Genomic DNA, 9,245 nt, shown 5'->3' with positions numbered 1-9,245 from the left:
AAGGGTACAATGGGATTGGCTCCCTGCGTAGGTGCGCTGCCACCACCGCCAGTACCTTGGTGAATACCCTTGGAGCCGAGGCTATTCCGAAGTGCAGCACCTTGAACTGGTAGTGCTGGCTGTCTATTTTGAAACACAAGAATCTTCTGTGTGCTAGGAACATGGAAATATGAAAATGGGCATCTTTCATATCCAATGTTGCCATGTAGTCCCCCTTTTTAAGTAGGGAGATTAACTCTTGGAGTGTAGTCATGCAGAATTTGTGTGGGTTGACATACTTGGATGCAGGGCGTAAGTCTAATACTGGGCGCATCGTTAGATTTTTTTTTTTGGTACAAGGAAGTAGGTTGAATAAATACCCTCGTTTACCTGATTGCCCGGGACGAGTTCTATTACGTCCTTTGCAAGAAGAATGGCGATCTCCTCGAGGAGGATTCTTTGGTGCTCAAAGGAGTGTACTTTCTGTCTTGGAGGATGGTTGTGGGGCGTTCTAGTAGCTCTGTACAGTATCCTGCGGACATTGTGGACAGCACCCATCTGTCCAAAGTGATCCCTTCCCATGCGTGGGTGAAGGTGGAAATGCACCCCCCTACTGGGGATGCATGGGAAGGGACCCAGAGTGGAATGTCACTGATGTTTATTGGGTGGTGTAGCACCTCTATTCGGGCTGCCTCTCCCCCTAGCGCGGCCCCTGCATTGACCTCTGGTGAAACCCTGAGTAGCCTGGGACTGATTGCTGCCCCATGAGGTTCCTTGACCCTGATAGTAATTGGAACCCCTCTGGGAGCTTTGGGCGCGAAAGCGACGAAAATTATTGTTATTTCCCCTTTGCCCTGAGGGCTTATTTGTCAGTTGGCCGAGGGACTTTAAGGTCTCATATTCGTCCTTAGCCGTCTTTAGTGCCTCCTCCACTGTTTTCCCAAATAGGACGTTCGGTTCTACCGGCATGTCTATGAGGGTGGCTTGGGCCTCGGGCTTGAACCCCGATTGTCTTAGCAAAGCATGGCGTTTAATAACTGTGCCTTCTGCTATTAGTCTCCCTGCATCAAAGTTTGCCTTAAGGATGCATCCACACACATCTTCCGTCCGATTCAATTTGGGCCAACTGGCCCTTTAGAGGTTCAGGTACAGAGGCTATTAGGGCAGCTACCTGTTCCCATTGGTGGCAATTTTAGCTTGCTAACAGAGTGGTGGTGTTGGCAATCTGTGCTTGGTATGCTGACGTGGATGCCACCTTCCTCCCCAGAGCATATATTCTCTTGCTTTCTTAGGGGGTGCTTCAGAAGAAGCTAGTGCTGTGCCCGTGTCATGGGTATCAGGCAGGTAGTTGGGGCAAGCTGGGTGGAGGCTTGGCAGGCCTGGCATAGGCACACAAAGAACCCATAACAAATCCCTCCTTTCATTCCTTCCTAGCTTTTGTAGTAACTTCCTGGTTACCACTTCCTGTTGCCAAACAGAAAGTGCATGATAACTCATGAGCTCTCTAGTGTTTGGGTGTGGCTGGCTATATAAGCCACACCCAAGATTCTTCCAGTGCTTCGTGTTGCTTACTGTGAGCTGTATCAACAACACACTTGCCATGCTCTGGATCATCCTGTTTCTGCTTACCTGCTCCGGATCATCCTGCTTCTGCTTACCTGCTCCGGATCATCCTGTTTCTGCTTACCTGCTCTGGATCATCCTGCTTCTGCTTACGTGCTCCGGATCATCCTGCTTCTGTTTACCCGCTCCGGATCATTCAGCTTCAGCTTACCTGGTTCTTACTCCACGCCTCAGCTATCTCCAGTCAAGAGGGGACCTCTACACCGGCACCTGTAAGAACAAAGAAGAACAGCGTTAACACGCGCACATCAGTAACGCACAAACCCCTGTAAGAAAGAAGAGACATTATTTATTGTGCTCGCTCCAATAGCGCGGACACTTAGTTCACTGCGCTCTCTCTCTCTACGCGGTGCATACTTACCAAAAGCCTGCGTGCAAACTTACCTAACCACCAAGTCTCCAGTAGCGCTGAACCCGGACTCGAGGCGCTAATACCACATAATTTCTCCTGCAAGGGAAAGGGAGAGACATTACCAGGCGCGCTCGAATTGAAGGCGCTGCGCAAACCTACCAGCAGCTAGCTTCTACACGCAGCACTACTCACCCATAAAAATACCGGCAAACAAAGACAATACAGACAATTTTGGACACACAACATTATCCGCACAACATTCACTTGTGGGAAGGACTTTCTAGCCAGTGAAGGAACTGGCGCCTTGAACTCTCGGCCTCGCTGTGAAGGCATAAAACAGCGTTTGGCATCTGAACTCAGCCTACAGACATTGGCACCAATCACATGAGAGAATTGTGCCCCTGCAAATGCAGGATGGATTGCACACCCTACTAAAGATCAAGGTATTCCTCCAGGTGAAAACGTGGAAGTGAAGACTTGGGTCGAGGGAGGCTCGTCCATCGCTCCTGCAGAGACACAGGTGAGTGTGACAGAACACAAAGCCATCCTCAATACCTCTGCCCGAGCGATGGAAAAATCTGAGGTAGACCAACTTTCCCTATTGTTAGGTGAACTACGGGCCAAGGTGCATGCAGCCCGCTCAGAGACAAATGCCTTAAGGCGCGAACTGGTAGTCATCAGGGACAAAACAGACGATTTGGCAAGACAGCTCCTACAGACCCAAGCTGGTCTAGCACCCCTACCAGGTGGAGTTCCACAGGGGCAGCCTACCATGGCACCTGTAGCCATACCCGTTCAGGTATTGCTTCCAGGCAACATCCCTTTAGCACCCCCGGAACGCTTCTCTGGGGATCCCAAGAAATTTGGAGTATTCATGAATCAATGCCGGCTACATTTCATATGCAAACCAGAAACCTTTCTGAACGACCAAGCTAAAGTAGCTTTTGTCCTCTCCTATTTACGAGGGCACGCGGTGGACTGGTCTGTCCCGTTAGTGCTTAGGGGTGACCCTTTACTGAGAAATTATCCAGGTTTTCAGCGTGAACTGGAAAAACTATTTGCCCATCGACTCGAGGTCAGGCCCTGGATGATGAGCTACTCTCTCTGCGACAGGGTGGTCAGGATCTTATCTCATATGTCGCCACATTCAACCGCTTAATAGCCGAATCAGGTTGGCCAGAGGAGAAACGAATAACGTTATTTTATCAAGGACTGAGAGGAGAATTAAAAGATGTCTTGGCGCAAGTAGTTAATCCTCCCGGAGATTGCAGTGAATACATCGACCTAACTATGCAACTAGACCACCGGTTACAGGATTGCAAGGCCGACCGAACCAGATCAGAGCATAGACCAGTGTATGTCCAACCAAAGGAAGCGTCCCATCGACAGGCCTCAGAAATCCACTCAGAGCCCATGCAATTGGGTGTTCTCAGGGGACCACTCACCAAGGCGGAGAAAGAACGGAGGCGTCAGGAAAAACTTTGCTTATATTGCGGCCAATCTGGTCACTTCCTCCGAAACTGTACAATTAAACCCCCACGGAAGACAGTGGGGGTACTAGATAACACAGGGGAAGACACAGGTGCGGTAGCAGGAAAACTCCAACACCCGGCAGATGTAGAGGTCAGTCTGTCGAGCCAGCAATGGAGCACTCAGATCTCACATTTCAGTATTCCTGTGGTTTTGGTAGACCCTTCACAGCCCACCCGAATGCATGCCCTCAAGGCTTTTATAGACAGTGGGGCTATTGGGAACTACCTGGACATAAACAGCGCAAATACCTTGGGATTAGCATTCCACCATAAGGACACTGCAGAAAGCGTGACAGCTGTGGATGGCACACAACTCCTTTCGGGACCAGTAACACAGTGTACCTCCATCATCACGTTAATCTGCCAAGATGGCCACGGAGAAAGTATTAGATTCGACCTTATCGCTGCACCCCAATTCCAGCTGATTCTTGGGATACCGTGGCTAGAGACGCACAACCCAAAGATAGATTGGCGAGCTCGAACCTTACTCTTTTCCACAGGATGTGCCTCTTGTTACGACATCAAAGGGATCAAAGGAAGCCCATTGTTAGCTTCACAGGAAAAGATAGCAGGTTTAGGCTTGGTGGGCACTTTACCAAAGGAATACCAGGAGTTCCAGGATGTGTATGCGAAGGAGCAAATAATAAACTACCACCACATTGAGTTTACGACTGCCAGATCGACCTGCAACCAGGGGCATAAATACCATGCAGCCGCATTTATGCATTAACCGAGGAAGAAAACGCTCATCTACGGACCTACTTGGATCAATACCTGGCCAATGGCTTCATTAGACCATCTAAGTCACCAGCCGCCTCCCCACTCTTCTTCGTACCGAAGAAAGAGGGGGACTTAACGTGTATTGATTACTGGGCCCTAAATCAAGTCACCATAAAAAATAAGTACCCGTTACCTCTAATACCATTACTCATAGACCAGGTGAGACAAGTGAAGATTTTCACCAAGCTAGACTTATGCGGCACATATAACCTTGTACGCATGAAGAAAGGAGACGAGTGGAAGACTGCGTTCTGTACCCGCTATGGCTTGTACGAATACCAGGTCATGCCCTTTGGGCTTTGCAATGCCCCGGCTGCGTTCCATCATTTTATGAATGATGTGTTACGGGAACTCCTCAATGTCGGCGCAGTCGTCTACATCGATGACATTCTGATCTACTCCACCACTCCCCAAGAGCATGTAACCCATGTGCGAGCTGTACTCCACAAACTGTGTGAAAACCAACTGTATGCAAAGCTAGAAAAATGCTCCTTCCACGTCATCGAGGTGGAGTTTCTGGGATATATACTGACACCGCAGGGGATCAAGATAGACAATAGAAAAGTGGAGGCAATCCTCACTTGGTCCTCACCCACGTCTGTAAAGAGACTACAGAGTTTCCTAGGGTTTGCAAACTTTTATTGAGGCTTCATACCAGGATTCTCACATATTGTACATCCAATAACGTCCTTGCTGCGCAAACATCGAAGGTTCGAATGGACACCAGCGGCGGAAGAAGCTTTCCGAGCTCTCAAGGAAAAATTCCCCTCAGCCCCAATTCTGCAACACCAACAGCCCGATTTACAGTACATCGTGGAAACGGACACTTCAAGCATTGCCATGGGGGCCGTATTGTCTCAACAAAATCCTGAAACCAGATGCCTTGACCCCATAGCCTTTTGGTTAAGGAAATTTTCCCCAGCAGATTTAAACTATGCAATTTCTGAGAAAGAACTCCTAGCAATCAAAAACGCACTGTGAATGGCGACATTACTTACTAGGAACAAAACACACCATCACAATAATAACAGATCATCGGAACTTGCAATACTTACGCTCAGCAAAAGCTCAGTCTTCTAGGCAGCTCCGTTGGGCCCTATCCTTAATGGAATACGACTTTGTAACCACCTACCGCCCCGGAGTTATGAACTGGAAAGCAGATGCCCCTAACCCGGTGGAGATCATACCCAGCCGTAAAATTCTCGGCCTCTGCATCGGCCCATCTCCGTTAAATACTCTGCAGGAATCAATAAAAAGAAATATGTCTGAAGAAGACCTACTGGCTTGGGACACGAAGGGAGATCAGTTCACCATTCAAGACAAACTACCATACTACCAAAAACGCCTCTACGTTCCAACTAAGGATCTGCAACAAGCAATCATATCAGACTACCACGACTCGCTGCTAGAAGCCCATCTGGGAATAGCCAAAACCATGAAGTAAGCAAGCAAATCTTATTGGTGGCCAACTCGGTGAGAAGATATTGCCATCTACATAGGCACATGTGAGGTGTGTGCACAACACAAAACATCCAGGCAAAAAACAGCCGGCCTATTTCAGCCAATCACCATTCCGCCAGCGCCCTGGCACACAGTATCAATGGACTTCGTCACTGATTTACCTCCTAACTCAGGTTATAATACCATCCTCGTAGTACTGGACCTCTTCTCCAAAATGGGCCATTTCATAGCTCTAAAAGGTATTCTCTCAGCTCAGACCCTGGTGCAGGTTTTTATAGACCGAATCGTCAAGTTACATGGATTCCCTACCATAATCGTTTCTGACAGAGGCAGCCAATTTGTATCTCGTTTTTGGAAAAAATGTTGTGCCCTGGCAAGAGTAGAAGTCCATCTGTCTTCTAGTCACCACCTTCAAACGGACGGCCAAACCGAGCGCACAAACCAGACCATGGAACAGTATTTGCGCTGTCTATTACACCAAACAAGCCAAAGCTGGACAGAAATTCTATGGATGGCAGACTATGCCTACAACAACAACACATTCATCAACCCAAGCAACACCCTTCTTTACTATATATGGTCGAAACCCCAGAACGTCGGTCTATGAAACCCGCCAGAAAAGATTGAAATGCCTACAGTAAAGAATCTACATGCCAGCATCATGAAAGCAGCCAGAGAAGCCAGCAGGAACCTACAGCAAGCCAAAGAAATACAGAAAAGAAACGCTGATCGCCATCGACGAAAAGCTCCAGATTATCAAGTGGGAGACTTGGTCTGGCTGTCAACTAGACACATTGCTTTAAAGGGTCCCAAGAAATGTCTGCCTAGATACATCGCCCCGTATACAATAGAAAAAGTAATTAATCCAGCAGCCTTGAGACTGGCGTTACCTCAACATATGCGTATACATCCCGTATTTCACGTGTCACTATTAAAACCAGCACACTCAGGAACCCGAACTTCCACACCTCCCGCACCCATACAAGTGGGTGAAGAAGCAGCAGCATATGAAGTAAAGAACACATTAGATTCCAAACAAGTACGAAAGACCCTGTATTATTTGATTGACTGGAAGGGGTATGGACCCCAGGAAAGATCATGGGAACCCAGCACGCACGTGCATGCCCCCCGATTGGTGCGGAAATTCCATCGGGACCATCCTGAGAAACCAAAGCCCTCATACACACCATTGGGAGGGGTCTTGAGGGGGAAGACTGTCATGGGTATCAGGCAGGTAGTTGGGGCAAGCTGGGTGGAGGCTTAGCAGGCCTGGCATAGGCACACAAAGAACTCATAACAAATCCCTCCTTTCATTCTTTCCTAGTGTTTGTAGTAACTTCCTGATTACCACTTCCTGTTGCCAAACAGGAAGTGCATGATAACTCATGAGCTCTCTAGTGTTTGGGTGTGGCTGGCTATATAAGCCACACCCAAGATTCTTCCAGTGCTTCGTGTTGCTTACTGTGAGCTGTATCAGCAACACACTTGCCGTGCTCTGGATCATCCTGTTTCTGCTTACCTGCTCTGGATCATCCTGCTTCTGCTTACCTGCTCCGGATCATCCTATTTCTGCTTACCTGCTCCGGATCATCCTATTTCTGCTTACCCGCTCCGGATCATTCAGCTTCAGCTTACCTGGTTCTTACTCCACGCTGCAGCTATCTCCAGTCAAGAGGGGACTTCTACACCGGCACCTGTAAGAACAAAGAAGAACAGCATTAACACTCGCACATTAGTAACGCTGCGCATACTCACCGAATCTTCCCGCAACGCTGGTCTCCAGGTTAGTTGCATGAGCGCACAAACCTCTGTAAGAAAGAAGAGACATTATTAATGGCACTCGCTCCAATAACGCGGACACTTATTTCACTGAGGCTCTCTCTCTCTACGCGGTAGATTTCGTAGAAATCTACAAAAAAGGACATCCTCCTCATTACTCTATCAATGTCCTCTGAGTTCCATTGCTTGCAACTGGGGATAACCATCTCCTGCTGTGGTTCCTCATCCATGTTAATATCCTGAGGAGTGGGAGGAACAGTCTTCTCCTTGGTGACAGGGTCAGGGACCTTGGATTTTTCTTTGTGTTTTTCCTTCTGAACCTGATGTTCTGAGTTTTTTTTAATGTTGTTTTCCCCTTTCCCATGACTAGAGGAATGTTTTCCTGAACCTTTAGGGTTTTCAGAATGTTTCAACGCTTGGCGTCGAGATTCAGGGGTGGTGTTACGAGATTTGGGAGTCTTGGAAGTGGGATGGTCTCGTGGGAGACACAAGTTACATGTATTGTGTTTGTCTACCCAGGGAAACTTACAGTTACATTTTGGGCAGAATTTAAAGGGAGTACTTCTCCATATGTTACTAATTGGCAGTGGGCAGGTATATGTAGGAAACTGTGTGTGTGTGTGTGTGTGTGACCACCCCCCACTCTCCCTACTTGCACAGGGCCGAGGCCAGAGGCCTTCTGAGGCCCAAAGTCCATTGTGTAGTCTCGACGGCTGTTTTCCTCAGTCTCGATTCTCCGACATCGATCTTCGGTGTAGGGTTGAAGAAACCGGGGAATTTTGTAATTATATTGATAAATGGCTAAAGCCAAGGGAACTCCGCGATATGCTTCCGGCAAGTATGGCGGAAAAAAACAATCCGAGGGTCCTACACGCGTGAGGGTTCATGGGTACAGTGGACATCACCCTAGGGATAGTATTACTGGCACGCCCTAGTTCAACGCCCCTTTTCGAGTTTCAAAAAACAAAGTAATACTCTGCAGCTTCCACTAGATGTCGGCCTATGCACAGCATGTGATCTAAGCAGATTCCACAAGCCTCAGGATAGATGCAGGACTACCATCCCACATACCAAGCACAGCGGCTAGACTATTACTCGGACTTAAGAGGAGAGAGCACACCACAAGCTCTAAGAGTATTGCAGTAGCTACCAGTATGAAAAAAGAATCCAGTGCAAGTCCCTCTCCATCACCCACAGAGCCCTCCAAGGTCAAGGATTATCCAAAACTAAATCTCCCTCTTTTCCACTGTGGTGGGAAGACTTTGGTACACGCTACCAAGGGAAATCCACAAATTAGGGAATCATTTGAAATTCAGAAAAACATCTAAAAACTTGGCTTCTCAATGCATAACTAATTAACCAACTCCTACACACTGACACAACCTACGGGAACGTCATAATAGATCCTGCCTGCTCAGTTATAAATCAACACATGGAGAACAATACCAATTAGAAGAATTTGACATCACCTTTGGGGGATGGGTAAAACGTTAAAAACGCCTCCCCCTTTTTCTTAACTATCAAAAAAGCAACACTGGATATAAGCCCCCACAACCACACAGACACTCAATACCTTACACCACAATGCAGCCAACAGTGATGTCAAGTGCCAGCACCTGATACAGAAAACCTGTAAGACCAACAACTGCTCCTATCGACTAATCCCCAATTATTCCACCTTACTCAGAAGACACTAATGCAAACAAACCACCCACACACACACTGGTTTAAGTGTCTCT

The sequence above is a fragment of the Ambystoma mexicanum genome, chromosome 6q (genome assembly GCF_040938575.1).
Source record: "Ambystoma mexicanum isolate Mex_15411 chromosome 6q, UKY_AmexF1_1, whole genome shotgun sequence".
NCBI classification, from domain to species: domain Eukaryota; kingdom Metazoa; phylum Chordata; class Amphibia; order Caudata; family Ambystomatidae; genus Ambystoma; species Ambystoma mexicanum.
This window is presented reverse-complemented; position numbering follows the sequence as displayed.